The 19,893-nt window shown below is 47.3% G+C and overlaps 1 protein-coding gene across 2 annotated transcripts in view; it reads right to left on the reverse strand.

The window, feature by feature from the left end:
* Positions 1-19,893, reverse strand: part of trh (PAS domain-containing protein trachealess) — a 592,592-nt gene that overhangs the window by 429,127 nt on the left and 143,572 nt on the right. The window contains exon 1 of one of the 2 annotated variants that reach the window (XM_084582631.1): positions 13,537-14,157. The exons of the other annotated variant lie outside the window; for it this stretch is intronic. The gene's annotated coding sequence lies outside the window, so the exon portion shown is untranslated. Of the gene's footprint in view, positions 1-13,536; positions 14,158-19,893 lie in introns of those variants that run through there. 2 annotated transcript variants of the gene reach the window in all.

Below are 19,893 nucleotides of genomic sequence, written 5' to 3' on the forward strand. Positions count from 1 at the left end.
CGCCCTGCCTCCGGGGTAACACCTTATCTCGAGCCGAAATCTGGCTGACCGCGCTCAAAGCGCGTTTGCTGTTATCGCTATTCCGGAAGCTGCTAGGAAGATCGAAGACCCCCCTATTCAACCATACGCCGCTTGACGTCTTAATGCCCTCGGCGCCAAATGAATAATCACCCGCTAGATCAGGCCACGCAATGAGGAAATTGAATTTTTTTAGCTGCTTGCTTTAAGAGAGCGCGTCACGCCTGATCTGCGCCCTTTCTGGACCGCCAGCTATGCAGGGAAGTTTTACGTTCTAATGCGTGGACTTGCTCAGATTACCAAGGCGTGCGCTGTATCGCTCGAAGGAGTTGCTTGAGGAAACATGAAGGACTACTGTACACTCTGTAACGACTTAAAAGTGCGTCGTTTACAGCTTAATAGATACTCGCACTGAGATATCTTCTAACCAACTTTATCTTTGCAAGAAATCCAAGTGGAAAGAAAAAAAAAACGTGAACTTAGCTAGTCGCTTCATTCTTCGATATCTTCCATAGTCATTTTCTTTGTAGAGTATGGATACCGTCGCTCAAAGAATATTTCCGTTGTCCTGTTTTCGAATGGAAACCCAGTCGGAAAAAACTACAGAAAATTTTCTGATGTTACGACAGAATGTCTGTGCGGTTTTTGACGGGAAACCAGTTGTGACAACAGAACATTCTGTCGTAACATCAGAAATTCCTGTAGTTACAATAGAAAAGTGCTACAGAACTACAGACAACAGAAATGTACTACAGAAAAACTACAGAACTACAGAAAAAGTACTACAGAACTACAGAAAAATCTGATGGTTACGACAGAACTACAGGATATTTTGTCGTATTTTTGACACAGTTCTGTAGTTTGTTTCGACTGGTAAGAGTGTGCATAGTTTCGATTTGTTTGGAAACGCCAAGTGGGGTGTCACATGACGGAATCGAGACAACCCTCTGCTAGACTCCCATATGATGTGTACCAACAAAAGCTATCTGCAGGCCACACAAGAAATATGCCGAGTACCAAGTGAAAAAGTGAAATCAGATAACAACGATAAGGATCAAGCGCTAATTGCGAGATTTAGAAATGGAAACAATTAAAGGCGCGTGGGTAAAAAAATAAGACAAGATGACCACGCTCTGCTGTATTCTGCAACTTTTTTATCTGATGGTTACGACAGAACTACAGGATATTTTGTCGTATTTTTGACACAGTTCTGTAGTTTGTTTCGACTGGTAAGAGTGTGCATAGTTTCGATTTGTTTGGAAACGCCAAGTGGGGTGTCACATGACGGAATCGAGACAACCCTCTGCTAGACTCCCATATGATGTGTACCAACAAAAGCTATCTGCAGGCCACACAAGAAATATGCCGAGTACCAAGTGAAAAAGTGAAATCAGATAACAACGATAAGGATCAAGCGCTAATTGCGAGATTTAGAAATGGAAACAATTAAAGGCGCGTGGGTAAAAAAATAAGACAAGATGACCACGCTCTGCTGTATTCTGCAACTTTTTTCTCGTCAGAAGTGTAACAAATATTGTCTGATTAAAGGCGGAAGCGAGTACTTTCCCTCTAGTTATACTAGAGCATATTACGTATACTACATGTATATACAATAAAAAGATTACAAAATAAAACAACACGACGCCGTAAGAAACTAAGCACAATATGGCACACGACCACAACCAAAGTGAACCTTATTCTGCTTTTGAAATCCATGCTTATTTCTGCGTGCGCGAATACAAGTATTCGGCCCTGCCGCAGTGGCGCATGCAGTGGTCAGGGCGCGCGACTACTGTACACAAGGATGCGGGATCGAATCCTGGCCGCGGCGGCCGATTTGCGATGGAGGCGAAAAGCAAAGGCGCCTGTGTGCTGTGCGATGTCAGTGAACGTTAAAGAACCCCAGGTGGCCGAAATTTCCGCAGTCCTCAACTACGGCGTCTCTCATAGCCTGAGTCGCTTTGGAACGTTAAACCCCACAAACCAAACCAAACCAAAACATCGCCCCGCCGGGGTGGCGCAGCGGTTACGGCGCTCGACTACTGCGCCCAAGGAAGCGGGATCGAATCCCGGCCTTGGCGGCTGCGTTTCGATGGAGGCGAAACGGAGCGGCGTCCATGTGCTGTGCGATGTCAGTGCACGTTAAAGAACCCCAGGTGGTCGAAATTTCCGGAGTCCTCCACTACGGCGTCTCTCATAGCCTAAGTCGCTTTGGGACGTTAAACCCCACAAACCAAACCAAACCAATTATATAAACCCACAGTGGTAGAAATTTATTTGGTTCCCTTCGCTATACCGCTCTACCTACATACTTATTTTATTCATTACTCCACACTCTCTAGGCGACTCAAGTGTCCACATCACATTGCGCGATTAGGTTTAGTGCGCTTTCCGTTTCCTGCTAACCTCCATATGGTATACAGAGGGGCACTCGCACGCGACATAATACAGGGAGCCTCCGACTGCCATTAGCGTCACGCACTGTAGAGCTCGCTCGTACTAAGTCCATTCGGCGAGCCGTGAAAGTGGACCCTCGAGTGAAAACACATTAGGGGCAAGGCTGTAGCAGCTGCAGGTGCTCGGCTCTAAAGAGATTATCCCGCCGACATGCACGCGTATGCGTAAAGCCTTCGCTCACCTGCTCAATCAAACCGGCGTCCAGTCGCCATCGATTTTCACAGCGAGTATATAAACCCATAGAGTGCTTGTTTAGCGTCACACATTATGTGTTTAAAGACTACATTCTAATCATTGTTAAAAGAATAGAACAGTGACCAAAATATGTAATGGGATTGTTATATAAAAAGATAGTGCCTTGTATAATATAGATTGAGCACTACAATATCCAGGAAACGAGGATTTATCATTTTAATTTGGCGCGGAAGATCGCATAAAAACGACTGAAGTGGCCTCTTGCGACGAAACGCCGTGATTATCACTGTAGTATCCCACGTGGAAAAATGTCACTATCTTTCGTAAGTGTCCAGTGTTCGGTACTCGTTGACGAATGCTCGCTTGTTTTATTATATTTTGCATCATATCTAGTACTCCCGTCAGCAAAATCAACCCTTCTTTCTTTAATTCATTGATAAATCTTTATTTCAATGTTAATTTCTTATCGCCTATGATATGCTTTTGGTGTTTGTCACCAGATGGCGCCACAGTGTTTTGAATTCCTTGGATGAAGTGGTAACCATGGCCCAGTAAAATTTCCGTAAATGGGGCATGCGTTCCTTTGTTGTATACTTGGGTGCAGGAACTGAAATGGACGCGCTACTCTGTATTAAAAAAAAAAATGTCTAATTACTATCTGGCAGGAGAGATTACTTTAGTTTTCGGTGCACCACCTCTGTCGACGCGCAGTTGTCTTCACGTTCGCTACTCATGGTTTCCAGCATCTACGCTATAGACGACCATTAATTTCAAGTGACGATCAGGGAGTCATTTCGAATGTAGACGCCACAAGCACGCGTATACGCTCAATAAAAACGCACTACGTCTTCATTAGGAGGCACAGTTTATTCAAGCTGAGTTGCGGAGGGAGTAAGGATTTTGAAATTAAATTTATTCAGCACTAAATAAACATTTTACTGTCTGACACACATATTCCTAAAAAGAAACAGATGTGGAAATATTATTTACGAAGAAAACTCGGATGGAGTTCTCGATACGCCCCTTATATATACGTATACGCGGTTCATTTCGTGGGGCTAACAGCGGAACTAATGCTCTTTCTGTCGCTGTCTCTTTTCTCATCTCTCTTCACAGGGATTTCAAGCTTGCTACAGGAAGTGATCAGTCGACTCGATGATGTCGGGTTTGCGAGAGGTTGCCCCGGCTGCCTCAAGCTTCCTCGCTAAAATAAAGTTTTTCACACACACACACACACATGTCGGGTGAAGCTATACGTTGGAATAGACTGCGCTAAAAGAATAAGAGAAGAAAGTAAAAAGTGTTCCTTGTGGCTAACAACTAAAGGACTGTTAGCTAGCTTCATTTCCCCAATTTAATCCTCATAATTATCAGTTCAGTTCAGTCGTTCAGTCGTGTCCGACTCTTCGTGACCCTATGGATCATATCACGCCACGCTTTCCTGTCTCTCAGTATCTTCCTAACATCACATAACTTCATCTGCAGGCAGCGCCTCGAGGATGCCGTCTAACCATCGCGTTCGCTGCCTACCCCTTCTCCGGCGGCCCTCAACCTTTCCCAACCTCAAATCTTTCTCCAGCGACGCCTTTCTTCTCATGAGATGACCAAAGTCACATGCTAACTATCTTCATTTCGTTCGTGCCTTCTTCTGGCCACTGATGCATCTTCATGGCAGCCAGCATCGTCATCATCAGCAACAGCTGTCATGATCATAATAATATTAATAATAATCATTATTACTAGCTGTTGGAGCAGCGCCACCCTAAGCAAGACCTTTGGAAGTCCACGAGCCACCCTGTAAGCTCCATCAACCATTCCTTATATTTTGAAGTGAGAGTGGAAAAAACTGCGAAAGGACCAAGCCACCCCTGATTCTCCGACCTTGGCTAGCTCTATAGGCGAAAACCAAGCGCACCAGCCATCATGCTCCAAGTTTTAATTATTTTGTAGCATTCCCCCCCCCCCCCCCTCCCCCCTCCCAAATTCCGAAAAAGAAACGTAGACGGGCGCAAATCTTGTATGTTTCCTTGAAAAAAGTTTGGGGTCACATCGTGGCGCTCGCATACATACATGCGGGCAGGCTTAAGGTGTTGCGTGACTTTGCTCTAGCCGGGTTTAATAGACTACAATTCGATAAATAATAAATAAGAATGCAGAATCACGAAAGCGAAACGCTGTAGCATGTAATAAAATGCCGAAGAAGTCAATTCACATCCATCGCACTTATAAATACAAACAAGGCTATTTGTTTTAACGCGACAGCTTTAAGGAGCTTGTTGAGCCAAATACACCAATACAAATACATAAATTGTGGCGTTCGTCGTAGAATCTAAATATCAAGTCAAAGAGTCAGAGAAATATCAAGCGAAGTAAACTTTGGTTAGAAAATTTTGGGTACTTCAAAAATTGGAGGGGTTCAACGCTTTGAACCGAATGACGGGCAATATCTTTGGCTGCTGGCGACCGAGCTTTGAAAGCCGTGCTCGCGAGGCGGCTGGCACTTGCGGCTGCCCGCCCAGTATAGTATTCTAAACCAGACTTCTCGCGAAAGGTCGCTCACAACAGCGAGAGTTAACATGCATGTATATTTAGACAGGCTCGTTGAGACACGATTCAAAGACGAATTTATCGCCTAGAAAATATGATTCAGAATCTTCCTCCAGTCGACTCATATTCGTCACGCCCTCCTCGAAAAGCCATTTTTCAAGTATAATGATAGGAGGCCACCAGGTGGCGTCACCCAGAGCAGCAGCACCCGCGTCGAGCTCCGACCAAATCCGCACGCATCGCTGTTCTGCGCCACCAACCCCTGAAAGCTTTCAACCGGCGTGTCACCTCATCACCCCGCACCGTGACACCAAGTATAACCCGGTGCCGTTCCGTATTGCGTGTCAGCGGCTGTTCGAAAATCCGAAGCGACCGCCGCGCCCTCGTATGCCTCGTAGCCCCGCAGCACAGCATGAGCCCTGTATACATGGACTCGACAGGGTCGGGTCGAGTAAGCCTGTCGAGTAAAAGAACAGTTGTCGGGTTCATGTATACGCAGTCGGGTCGAGTAAAATAGGCGCGGAGCGGGTCGCTTTAACTCGCTTGACCCGCTTGTCTAAAAGCATGTAGACACTGTCGAGTCATGGAGTCGAGTTATGGCGAACTTTGGGATCAAAAAGCTGCCGGAGCGGCGAGGAGCGTAAGCGAAGTTGAATGCTTTTTAGCCCTCATCGTGGGTGCGGCCGCGCTACGCCGACCGCTTGAGTTGGTAGCTCCGCTCTCACCCTAGTGTTACGTGGGGTGTGACGTCACAGCGTCACGTGGGTGCGGCCGCGCCACGCTGAAGGCTAGAAACCTAGAGTAGTATTGCTTTTGCAATATAACCGTCTTCTCCCGTGTGAGCAACAACTGACCGAAATCACCCAGCGTGTTTCCACCCTCGAAACCCTTGTTTCTAATGTTCTCTCCATTGTCTCCACCCTCGTCTGCCGAATCGAGGAGCCCACCTACAGCGTCGCTTCCCTCGAAAAAAACATTACAAGGGTTCAATGGTGCTGAACCAAATATTGAGTGAAAGCATTAGCTGCCGGTGACCGAGCGTTCTTCTTCTTCTCTTTTTCTTCTTCCTCAGCCCACATATAAAGCCCCGCTTTAACCAAGCCGCATGAACGTGTCTTAGTGGCCTATAGGGGTAACGTGAATGCCAGGGTCATAGCAGGCTGGATCTGGCATAACCGTCCCATGTGAAACGAGAGACCCAAGTTGGCAGCTTCTGTCAGCCCGTGTGTCACGTGGATAAGAGGTGGCTACCGCCGCGCTACGCCGACCGCTTGAGTTGGTAGCCCAGCTCTCACCCTAGTGCCACGTGGGGTGTGACGTCACAGCGTCCCGTGGGTGCGGCCGCGCCACGCCGAAGGCTCGAAACCTATAGTAGTATTGCGTTCGCAATAAAACCCCTCTGTATCAATGACTTCTCACTCCCCCTTCTCTACCTGCTTTCCTTCTATCTTCAAGAAACACGCCACACTCCTAACATCCCTGGGCACCGGGACTGCACACCCCCAACACTACCAAACCCCCCGTATACTCCTTCATCCGTAGAGACTTCAAGTTCGAACACGATAAGTCCCGACCGTGCTACAAACCTGTCTCATTGCTTTCGTATTTAATCCCTCACCAAAGCAACGCCCTATATGCCTCCTCAATCTCTACAACAGACCCACCAAATACTGCCTTTTCAAACCCCTCTTCTCTTTCAGTGCATCCCTATAGCTCCCACCCACGAGCTGCTACTGGCAGGAGATTTCAATGACCCACACGTCAGCTGGGGCTATCCGACTACATATACCGCCTGGCCGCATACTATACGCGGCCAGGCCGCACGCATACTACGCAGAATCACTTCACCGTACTCAACACTCCTGACACGCCCACACGCACAGTCACAAGCACACAAAACCCGTCCACTGCTCGCGGTATTTCTAGGCTCCACACACATCACCTGGCAAAACACGAACGCACAGCTCCTCAGCGATCACTATATCATACTGTTATCTCTCGATTTCCCTCCACACCACCGGAAAAGTACCCGACACCTCACAAACTGCGAAGCATTCCGCAAAAGCCGCACTTCCACCTCATCCCAAACTCCACCATATCATGATTGGCTCCAATCTCTTCATTCGGCGCGACAATCTGCAACTACGACAAAAAAAAAAAAAAAAGTATTCTGCACCCACTGTAACTCCTGACCCACACCTAACCCGCCTGTGGAAGTGGCGCAAGCGACTCCTTAGAAGAATCAGACAACAGCCACACAACCTCCAACTCAAACAAACACTAGACCGACTACACTCTGACATAACACACTATACTGTTCGACCCTTGAAGCATCTAATTGGGATAAAGTTTGTAACCGCATCAATGGCACCCTCCACCGAAAATCCACCTGGCATATCCTCCGCTCCCTTCTCGGTCCCCAACCCCACCGTATACCTCCATTATCGATAAACTTCTATCCCTAGGTCCCGCTCAATTAGAGGAGACTCTTTCGAACCTCTACATTCCTCCACCTCTTCTATCAACCTATCCAGCTTACACTGGCGCCTCTCAAGCAGACCTCGACAAACCCTTCTCTCTCAACGAACTTGAATTTGCTCTCGCACAAAATTTCTGCTCCTCGACACCAGGTGAGGACCTACTCACCTACACTATTCTTCGAAACCTTCCCGACCCCGACAAAGAAACTCTTCTTTCTTACATCAATGAACACTGGTCTGAGGGAACTTTTCCCGACGAGTGCAAATCCTCGACGATAGTGACACTAGAGCCGACCTTGTCCATCCATTGTATGTTCTAGTGCAGCACAATAGCGATGCGCCAGTGCCCTGTCACGTGCCTTATTTAACATTTCGCTGCCTTTCTTCGCTACGCGAAGAACAAAAAAAAAGCAAATACCACGTGAAATAATATTGTGTAGTAAACAATATCCTGACCGGTTTCTGAAGGTGCTCAACAACTTTGCATAGCACGCTTGGGGTCTGCAACCAATAGTTTAAATGTTGAGTAATTACACAAAATTCGTCAGTATAGGGGAAAAACAAAAAATAGCTTTAATAATAAGGTCTAGTACCAACGTTTTGCCTCCGGACCTATTTGCGTCCAAAGTGCGGTTGATTTTTAAAACCTTGGCCCAAGTCACGTGGGTTAACCGGTACATTGCTGAATAACCAGGCGAGCTCCTTTATTTTGGCAGTGTTGATGCTATAGATCGCGTAAGAAGATTATTCCACAGCTCCCAACCTCGCCGAGAGATCATGTTCCACGCGATATCCGCAGTAATAGTGGACGTGCTGTTTCCGTCGCACAAACATGGCGCTTGAGAACATTCTCAAGATCATTGTTAAATAAGACATAGAACACCTGCGAAGTACAGAAGATTGAACAGTCGCGGCCGTATATCTGTACAGCACGGAACGCGAAATTCAGAGGCCGTGGGTTCGGATCCATCCGAGGGAGCAGGTTGTTTTTTCTTCCATTTTCAAATAAGTTTATCTCCATGACCGCATTATTTTACAGTGATGAATGATACCAAGAAAATTACCTATGTTTTCCTTAGCGTTAGTGACTGTTGGCTTCCTTCGTAAATAGGTAAACATTGATTCAAAGATAAAAAGAGGAGTGGTGGGAGCTAAGTTTCCAGGCGTTATTCACTTGCGTCTCGATGATATATATATTCCTATTAGTGCTGACACCCATTCGCGGCTGCTATACCACGAGTCAACACAACTCAAGGACTCGGTGACAGTTTAAGGGTGAATAATACATGCGGAGAGGGTCGAACTAGATTTGCAACTCTGAAGCTGATGGCGATGCAAATATTTCTAAAAAAAAACAAAAAACAAACGCGCCTGGCTGCATGCCGAATAAACAAGTCTGTCTGGCTGCCTCGGAAAAGAGTAAGTCTAGAATGTTGGTTATACCTATTTGCTTCTTTAGTCAGATTTTGTCGACGGGAGAGGCAGTTTGGCGAATAAAAATTGCTTGTAAATGCTCTCGCAACCCCTGGCTGTTCATTTGTTATTATTTTTTTATACCACTTGTTTTTCTTGGCTTCTGTTGCTTCAGAACTTACGTGATTTAACTGAAACAGAAATCACACCGGTCAAGCATTCCAGTTTTTTTATAAGAAATGATTCGCTCTAAGTTTCCATTTATGAAAACGTGATGACGCATGATTCTATAATTTTTGTTTCAGCTAGACTAAATTTCTATACACGAAAATGGGCCGTCCTGCACGTAGTTATAACGTGATTACTTATTTTTCATGTGTCTAATGAAAAGACTAAGTTCTTCTGAAAGCTACAGAATTAAGTACTTCCTGCCAAAACAATCCAAGATGAAACGAATGGACGCACACGGCTGAATTCACAGACACAACTGTGAAGAGGTGTCAAGAATTGTGGAGAACGATAAGCTTTAAAAAATTATGCTGAGAATTCAGAGGCCCTGTAATGATGTGAGCGCAAAAGCACCTTCAACTGAGCACACGCAGGGCCTACACTATATGCCTTTTTTTTTTTCTTTTTCAATATGGTCATTGAATAGCACAGTCGATTGAAATCAGTATGCAATATGCGCAGAAAATGTGCTGGGCCGTCATCCTGTTGGAAAGTCTTCAGAAACGCTGAAACAAAACTATATTCCTATGGGTATACTTTTATCACATTACAGTGTTTTTGTTTATATATCGTCATCCCATTATTGTACCTTTACACTGAGCGCTTAACTTGTTTTTCCGGTTATAGGTCCAATGAGAATGAACAATGGTCAGGTACAGTAGAGGCAACGAAACCCGTTTTCGTACTTTCCCGTGACCGTCCCAGAATTCTGGCATTGATTTCTCATCAAGTTAGGTGATGGCTGATCTGGAAATGCGCCATTGTCCGCTTTCCACGGACTAGAACGGACGTTCCTTCATGCTATCGGACGTTCCTTCTATAAATCAAATAATGTGCAGGCAAATGACCGAGATTCCGCGTATATTGCCCTTGCCTATTGTGATGCAAGCCTAGGCGAAACGAAGAGGCGTCCGTGTGCTGTGCGATGTCAGCGCACGTTAAAGATTCACATGGGGTCGAAATTACTCCGTAGCACTCCACTACGGTCCCTCTTTATCTCTTTCACTTTCACTCCCACCTTCCTACCTTCCATTACGGCGCGGTTGAGGTGTCCACAGAAAACAAGTGAGACAGTTACCGCGCCTTTCCTTTCCTATAAATCAATCGATCAGCTTGGCTTTGTGCTTTCAGCCTGCCGCACCTTAATGATCATATAACGTAGGAAAGGCCTTGCAGACAAGCCGACTCACCACGATGGCCTTTTCTTTGCCACTTTATGCAACGACATGAAATTGTTCCGGTTAATGGAGATAATACATAACGACACGCTTGCGTTAATTTCAAATGTATACCAACGACAAGAGCGCGGCACAGCACGTGATGGTGATAGCCGGTGACCAGAGATGATAAACGTGCAACCTCCATTAACCAACGGTGCGTATATGAAATGCCCCGTTTGGGTGCTTTTGTCCGTAGCGGTACACACGTATAGAAACGTGTACGCACGTGTCAAACGTGACGCGAAATACGTGTGCGACCCTCAGTCAGAAACACGCCTACTCGCCTGTATACATCTACGAGAGTCGGTTGGGCCGACAACCTAAGTGGTGCGACACACACACACACACACACACACACACACACACACACACACACACACACACACACACACACACACACACACACACACACACACACACACACACACACACACACACACACACACACACACACACACACACACACATATATATATATATATATATATATATATATATATATATATATATATATATATATATATATATACTTTATGCCCATGACAGCATAAATGATCGATAACCGATGTCGCACTGCAGTTTCCGGCGTCCTTGGCGTGTTTTGCATATTGAATGAGGAGAACCATTTAGCATCCTCAGGGAGTCCTTGTGCTGTCGAAGAGTCCTGGACATGCACTCCGTGGCGTCCGTGTGCTGTGCGATGTCAGCGCACGTTAAAGATCCCCAGGTGGTCGAAATTACTCCGTAGCCCTCCACTACGGCTCCCCTTTCTCTCTATCCACTTTCACTCCCACGTTCATCCCTTCCCTTAGGGCGCGGTTCAGGTGTCCACAGAGCAAGTGTGACATACTGCACCTTTCCCTTCCTGTGAACCAATTATTATTATTATTATTATTATTATTATTATTATTATTATTATTATTATTATTATTATTATTATTATTATTATTACTACTACTACTACTACTACTACTACTACTACTCCGGACGAGTATACTGTGTAATTTTCTCAGATCGATTATCAGCTGTCGAACTCGACTCCCCTTCGTCGTCGCCCCGTACTTCATGAAGAAGATGACAGGAGCCGGGGCATATGACTTTCATCGTGATGCAATATCACAAACCTCGCCGTGGAAGAGCGAGAAGAATGGAAAGGAAGGCAGAGAGGTTCATTATAGGCGATGCCCAATATATAGGTTACCATCTAACTATATACACATGGGGAGGGGAACAAAGGCAGTAAAACGAAAGAAAGAGTGGCAATATTAGTTTTTCATGTGTCCATAGGTCGCTACGATAAGCGGACTCACACCTAAAGTTTATCTTCGGGAACTCAAGCCTGAGTCCTTCAGGAGCGCCTTCACCGGTTTCCTTTGTGATCAACGTTTTTTGACTGGGCAAGTTTAATAGTAATTCAAGCAGGCGACAGTCGCAAGTCCAACTTTCTGGAACATATATAAACGTGAGCTAATTGTGCGATATGTAAGATACTGCTATGAACATGTTGATGGAAATGGTCTATGAGCTTCTAACGCGTACCGAAAATTTGCTTTAAAAACTTTCAGCGCATAGTTGAATCTGCCATAGAAAACCAATGCTCTGCATAATTTCTTAAAATATTTGTGAAGCAAACTATATGTGGAACTATGTTCCTATAATTTTTATGAACATATTGATACAAAAGGTCTAAGCATCCGTTGCACCGCAATAGTTTCCATTTGAAGTTTTCTCTGCGTTCACAGCGAGTATCTAAGACTTCTATAGTATCTCCCCTGGGAAGTAGCGGAAGGGATGGGTTGTAGGGTAATGGGAAATAGTAATTAGGATAGGGTTATGGGAAGTTGGAGAGGAATGTAATTTTCATTGTTACCAGGAAATAAAGAAGAAAAAAAGGGGGCGTGGCGCAGTTGGTAAAGCGCTCGACTGGGGATCCAAGGGATGGAAGTTCGATTCCCGGTGGAGACAAGTTTTATTTCTTTATTTTTAACTATCTCCCTCGAAAGTGTGACAGCCTCTGCCGACAGCTCCTGCTAACAACGATGAGAGCTTAAAGGCTTTCGCTTTAAACGCATGCACGTATAGCAGCATTACTGTGCTCTGCAAACATGAACATGGCGCCGAAATTTAAAACACCTGGTGGAAGTATACATGCACGGGAGATGTGAAATATGTCACTAAGGGACCGCTTTTCCTGCTGTGATACCAACTACAAACACCATCAGGTTTTTATTTGCACCTGTCATGAGTGCCTTTAGCTTTTCTTACTAAGTTAACTGGATGCAGCAGCAAGTGGAGAAATATGGGAGAGGCCTTCGCCCTGCAGTGGGTAGAGTCAGGTTGATGATGATGATGATGACTAAGTTAACTGGTATGTGCATTATACTGCGTTAACTTTCGCGCTTGTTTCTGCAAAAAGCTTTCACCACCATACTTTTCTGTTGTCTTGCCCGCGCTCTTCTGTCTGTTGTGCACGTCTTTCTTGAGCATCTGCGTGCAAATTCTACACCCTGCTGTTTTATACTTTTGTGGAACCATAACCAAGGGTGGCTAACAGTCCCAGGTACAAAATACTTTGGAATACCAAGATCCCGTATATTGCTGAGAGTGAGTAAGCTGAGGCCACCGCGAGAGGCTCGTGTCCTGCATTGGATTGACCTCTACTTACGATGACGTCAAAGTATATCTGTGTTCAGACCTATAGCCATCTGGTGTTTAAGAAACATATCCAATAATCCCTACAGTTCGTATTCTTCTATCGTACTTCATACAGCCCAGGCCTCCCCTGTCCTCTCAGTGTTTACAAGCGCACGTGTGAACCATACCAGGGGGCAGAATGGAAGTCGGGTCACGTGTTAAGTCGTGCCCGCCACCGGTCACATGCAAGCACGTGAGCGCACGCAGCGCTGCAAAATAAAAAAAAATAAAGAACAAACAAAGAGGATCCGCAACCTCGGCACGCACTGGTACCGGTGACACACCTGTTGCAACCGCCGCCTTGCGCCGCCACTGCTGGGTGGTCGTCCGCACAGAGCCACAGGCGTTGTAGCAGCCGCCGCCGTCACTACCGGCACACCGCCGATCGCTGTCCTCGCCGCTTGCATGACGCCACGATGGTGAAGATGATGCCGATGACGCGGAGACCTCTCACATCCTCGGGTTCTTCTTCATCGCTGCTGGACCACAACACACGAGCCGCCGATGATGTACACGCGACACACGCACGTTGGAAAGGAATATGATCCCGTGACGAGCAGGGCTTCTTCCGTAGAAACACTTCGAAGCACCAGGCACAGACGTAAGGAAGAATACCAAGGCGAATATAAGACGGCACAAATCGCTGTGGGGACCCGGCCGCACGCAGCGCTGAACAGTATGTGTATAAATCCCGGGTTCCTCGTGAGATGCGCGCGCGTGTTCAAGGAAGGGCTCGCCGCTCCACTGGGTTGGATCGCAGGCGCGACTCTCCGGCTACCGGTGCTTCTCGCTCCAACCACGGAGCAACGCAAGGAGGAGGAGAGTGAACGCGGCGGCGCCGGCAAGGAGGAAAAGGAGGAAGGCACGAGAGCCGCTGCCGCGCTTTTGCGGTGAGCTGCGCGAGCAGCAGCAGCAGCAGCAGCGCTATCCGGGGAGCGCGGAGAGCTGCGGATTCCGGTAACGCGCTCGGGCGCGCTCGTCTCCGAGCTGAGCGTCGCCAACGGCCCGGCGCGAACGGCGCAACGTCGCGCTGGCTCCGAGCGAGGAGGGGGAGGTGTCCGCCAAGGAAGAAAGCAAATAAGAAAGAAAAGAAAAGGAACGGCTCTCGGGAGGTAGGACTGCGCCAGCGGCTGCAGCGCCACCGCTAGCCACCGCTGACGGAACGCTCGATGAAGAGGAGGCGAACTGCCGGTTGCGCTACGGCAGAGCGCGCCGGCACGCTTCCCTCCTTTCTTCCGGGCGGTGCGTAGCGCGCAAGACCACGCCCCGCGCTGGCCTGACGCCCCGCCTTCGTAATACCGACCCCCCCCCCCCCCTCCCATCCACTTCTGACTGCGTATACAGTTAACCCCCCCCCCACCACAATGCCCTCGTTCGCGCGTGCTTCAACACAGGGGCTACCATGCAAGAAGCAAGCGCTGCCTTCCCTAAGCCTTGGATGAGGATTGCATACATTCCCTCATACGCTCGAACTTCCTTCCTTCGTTTACTTTCCTGCTAGGATGAGCTTGAGCGACCGTCGGAACAGGAAGATGCGAGCCGCCCTTGGACAGTCACCGGAGCTAGCTGGCAAAGCATGCTGAACATGGAGAAGAGTAAGCGTCGGCGATAGCAAATAATGAAACCCGAAAATGATGCGTTAAAACGCATGGCCACGCAGACATGAACTTTTCCGTATACGGACACATCCTATATTAGGCATTAACCGCTCAGAATAAAATATTGTTTACGTCGAATGGCGAACAAAGGTAATCGATTACATTGTATTTCAGCAGAGAGCATAACGGAAGAGCTAAACGTTTGCAGGGGTTGAAATCCGATTAGTTCGGAATTGTTTGGCGTGGTTTTGCTTGGCAGTTCATCATTCAGAGACAGGCACATATTAGGCAAAGTAAATGTAAATTGGTTTATGGGAATGCAAAGGCGCGGTATCTGTCATACTTTCTTTCTGGACACTTGAACCGCGCCGCAAAAGGAGGGAGGAAGATGGGAGTGACAGCAGAAAGAGATGAAGAGGTGCCGTAGTGGAGGGCTGCGGAATAATTTCGACCACTTGGGAGTCTTTAACGTGCACTTACAGAACGCACGACACACAGATGCCTCTCCGTTGTGCCTCAATCGAAACACAGCAGCCGGCGGCCGGGTTCGAACCCGAGTATTACGGTTCAGTCAGTAGTCGAGCAGTGTGCATTCCCCGAAAAGAAAATTGGCTTGTTTTGAGGAAAGGCGGCCGCTTTTCGGTGGAGGCGAAAAGCAAGGCGCCAGTGTGCTGTGCGATGTCAGTGTGCGGTAAAGAACCCCAGGTGGTCGAAATTTCCGGAGTCCTCCACTACGGCGTCTCTCGTAGCCTGAGTCGCTTTGAGACGTTTAACCCCACAAACCAAACCAAACCAAAATAGTATTGTTTGTCTCACTTCTCGGTGGACACCTTAACCGTACTACGAGGAAAGGGGGCGGCAGGTGGGAATGCAAAAAGAAACAGGTGGAAAATTACGGAATACTTTCTGCCACCTGCTGATCTCTAACCCAAAGCTAGAGGTTAGGCCTATCATGGACGTCACAGTTGCTACGGCAACCAGCAAGGCCCAAGAATGTTTTGCTCGGCTCTGACGATCGTAAGCGCGCTTTCGCGCTTAAACTTCCTGTATTTCATATTCCAGGTAGAGCAGTTATCGAATGAAAAGCAAATTAAAGATTAGTCGTAACCTTGAAGCTGATTAGTCATGATATATTTCTATTGATAGATAAAATTGGCCATAAGATCGCCTTGTGCCCACTGGCAACTCTTATTATAAAAGTTGACAATTGCCACTATAGATGTGGACGCGTTAAGAGCCCTTGGAATATATAGGTATTCATAACTTGCACATGAACACAATTACCCCATTAAGGATGAAAGCAGCGATTCTTGATAAAACGTATTTCCTCGAGTGAAGATCGAGGAACCCGAACGAAAATGGCAAGACATCTTGTACAATCGGTGCCAGCCCAGGATACAATACCAGGGTATGTATACAATTCAAAATACAGACGAGATGACAGTGGCGGATTTGAAAAGAATAAATAGAAGCGCAATGCGCCCCATCACTGCCTTATACCATAACTTACCCCCATTCATATCCTTGACGAATTTGCACAGATGAGCACCCTGACAGAAGTAATTGAAGATTTAGGGGCAACAGGAAATCTGAATCAAAAATACCTTGTGCCGAAGCATAGCATCCTTGTGTAATGCAGCGACGGTGTTGACACCAATTAATGGCTTCACGGCTCTAACGACGTAAACAAGGTGACAAAAACATCTGTATTGCATACCTGTATTGCAAACCTGTATTGTATATATACGGACTCAGACAGATCCAACAATACAAAATGAGTACATATATCAGAACATTCAGACCTGCTTGTGATGAATTCGTTATGCTGTGGAAGCCATAAATAAACTAGTCAGCAACAGAAGCCCACATATAGGGACTCCTTTGCCACCTAAAAACAAAAACTAAACGAGTGTCGGACGAAGACAATATATGTGTAATCCGAAGATCCATGCATGTCCTCAATAAGAAAACAAAGTACGCACCTATAGATAAACATAAGACTGTGCTGAGAACGCTGAGCCGAGAAAAGTTAACGAGTTTGCTCACGAAGTTCCAAACGCTAATGGCCCCTCCCCCCCCCCCCCCCTATACCCCTCCCCTTTTCCTTTTGATACCCGCTCCACTCTCGCCTATCTTAGCGCCATAGAGTAGGAAGAATAGCCTATATGGGTGCTCTCACTCATTCCCCTGTGCACTTTCTATACCTCCTTCAAAAGGCATCCGTTAGAAGCACGAGGAGTGAGGCTGCCCCTACTCCAGACACGTGATGATGGGGCTCTCAAGAATGGAAGGAGTGAACTACCTGCCCGAAGTGTTCCACATCGGTTGCAGAGGTTCGCCACCTATTGCGGATTAGGCCAGGGACGCAGATTCTACAGGTAGTGAGACTTCTAATGGCGACAAGGGAAGGCGATTTCTCTGTGGCTGACCGACAACAATCAGAAGAGGTGACTTCTATACCGTTACTTCAATAAAATGTTTTACACGATTTTCATACCGTATGGCATGTTTGCGGAATAAAAATAAAATCCACCCCATATGCTTTCTTTGCACTGTCGTTTAGAAACGGCGGATATACAGTTATCCACACCCTAAATAAGGCGACACAATATCCACATATTCATTCTCTTACTTCTTTCGTTCATTAAGGAACTCCCTGAGAGCTGTCCTGAGTGACGCAGCTGTGGGAATCGCCATTAGCGGCCTCAGTGCTGAGAAGGAAGGTACACCGTTCTGAAATATTGGGCAGACATATCTCGAGCACCTCAGTGCTCTTCTGGGCGTACTAACAAGTTATACACACCGATAAGGATAAGCTCCTTTCATTCGCCATATATCCATCAGAATTATGCAATCGCGGCTATGCTGTCAAACCCGTTACCTCTCGCTATGTAGATGCATGCATGCTATCAATTAAAACCAACCAGCTGCTATTATGCGTGCTTCGAGTGAGTTGTCCACATGCTGCGGTATCATGCTCACACAATGGCGAAGGTTTAGTTTGGTTGGTTTGGTTTGTGGGGTTTCGTCCCAAAGCAACTCAGGCTATGAGAGACGCCGTAGTGGAGGACTCCGGAAATTTCGACCACCTGGGGTTCTTACATGCACTGACATCGCACAGCACACGGGCGCCTTGCTTTTCGCCTCCACCGAATAGCGGCCTCCGAGGCTGGGATTCGATCCCGCACCCTTGGGAACAGTAGTCGAGCGCCGTAACCACTGCGCCACCCCGGCGCGCGGTAATGGCGAAGGAGCGACCCTTTAAATGTATGACGTCAAGTGGTAATGGTTCAGTTTTCCAGCTCTAATGGGGGTTCCCGTTTGTGTACATGCAACTTGCTACTTGCTTAATCACTAATCGCTTAATTTGTGCCTCTATTTTCTCTCGCACACACCTACTTATCAGTATACTTGAGTCACAGCCTATATTTTGTCAAGGGCACCTGACATATATGCATAAAAAGACACGCTTTAGCCACGTCGAGCGGGCTTGCGTGGTCTGATTCGGGATACAAAGGTCTCGGGTTCGATTCTCATCTACCAACTAGGTCGTGTCTTATGGAATCAGTGCCTGGGCTTGTCAGCTGCTGTCGCCAGCCATCGTCAGCCAAATATTGCCCGTGATGTTTCGCTCCCAAAGCCAACAACGACAGAGGCACCACAAACAATTTGTTCCAATATTGGAACTGTGTTAGTGTTGGCCGGCCCATTTTAGGACCAATACATTGCCATTACAGTACCAATATTGAACCAATATATAACACTGTCACGTTAGAAAAGAACGAGTAAAGAATTAACGTTGTGCGCTCTCCGGAAAGCTAAGAGTGAACGAAAGCAAGGAAGGCATAGAAGAAAGTATTCAGCTTTGACTAATTTCGCTATCGCTGAAACATTTGCAGCACGATGTCTTTATGGCTGAAAGATAATTGATTATGAATGAGAAGGGAATGAGCGACATGGCACCAGTGCGATCCATACCCACATCCTTATTTTATATGTTCGAGCAAGTGGAAAGGAAGTTGTTAGATTCTTTTTGTACTGAGCGAAAATAAACAAAGCAAAGCCACACACACACACACACACACACACACACACACACACACACACACACACACACACACACACACACACACACACACACACACACACACACACACACACACACACACACACACACACACACACACACACACACACACACACACACACACACACACGCGCGCGCGCGCGCGCGCGCTAATCATATCGCAACCTTCACCTAAAATCACTAAAATCCCTAAAATATATTGTAGCGTGTGCAACAGCAGCCGCTAGGCGGCAGCTCATCGAGTCTCGTGCGCGGACTGGAAGAAGTGGTCTCGTGGCGTTCGAGAAGAAGCTGAAGTCGGCTGCTGTCTCTCAGTGCTCTCTCTGGACCTACTCTTCTGTGCCTTCTAGGTCAACCCCCCCTATTAAAACCAACCTTCTGGTTACGGGCCTAAACGGCTACGTGACACTGGTGGAGGTGAGGCCTTGAATTACATGTCTCGGGCCTCTCGCAGCCGCTCATCGAGTCCCAACCGGCTTCCGCTCGTGTCGACACCCGTTCATCGCTGCAGCCGTCGCCTCCGAGGTCTGGCGCCGGAATTTGCCCCTCTACCTGAACCGACGCCAGCTGATCAGCAGTTCGAGACTTCTGTAATGGCACAGGCAAGTCAGCACCAGTTGCTGCTTCAGCAGCCTCGTACGCCCCCCAGTTTCCATGGCGCTACTGGGGAAGATGTCGACGACTGGATCGACCAGTTCGAGCGAGTGGCGCAATTCAATCAGTGGAGCCCTGCTCAGAAGCTGCACAATGTGTACTTCGCCCTTGAGGACTGCGCCAAAACATGGTATGAGAATAGGGAAGCCAGTCTTCAAAGCTGGGATTCCTTTCGCCAGCAGCTGCGGGACACTTTTTCCAGCCATGACCGCCGTGATCGCGCACGCCGCCTCCTAGAAGCTCGTGTCCAACTACCAAACGAGAGCGTGGCCATGTTCGCTGAGGACGTGACGCGTCTTTGC

The sequence above is a fragment of the Amblyomma maculatum genome, chromosome 10, assembly GCF_055883805.1.
Source record: "Amblyomma maculatum isolate TAMU_Amacu chromosome 10, ASM5588380v1, whole genome shotgun sequence".
Classification (NCBI taxonomy): Eukaryota; Metazoa; Arthropoda; class Arachnida; order Ixodida; family Ixodidae; genus Amblyomma; species Amblyomma maculatum.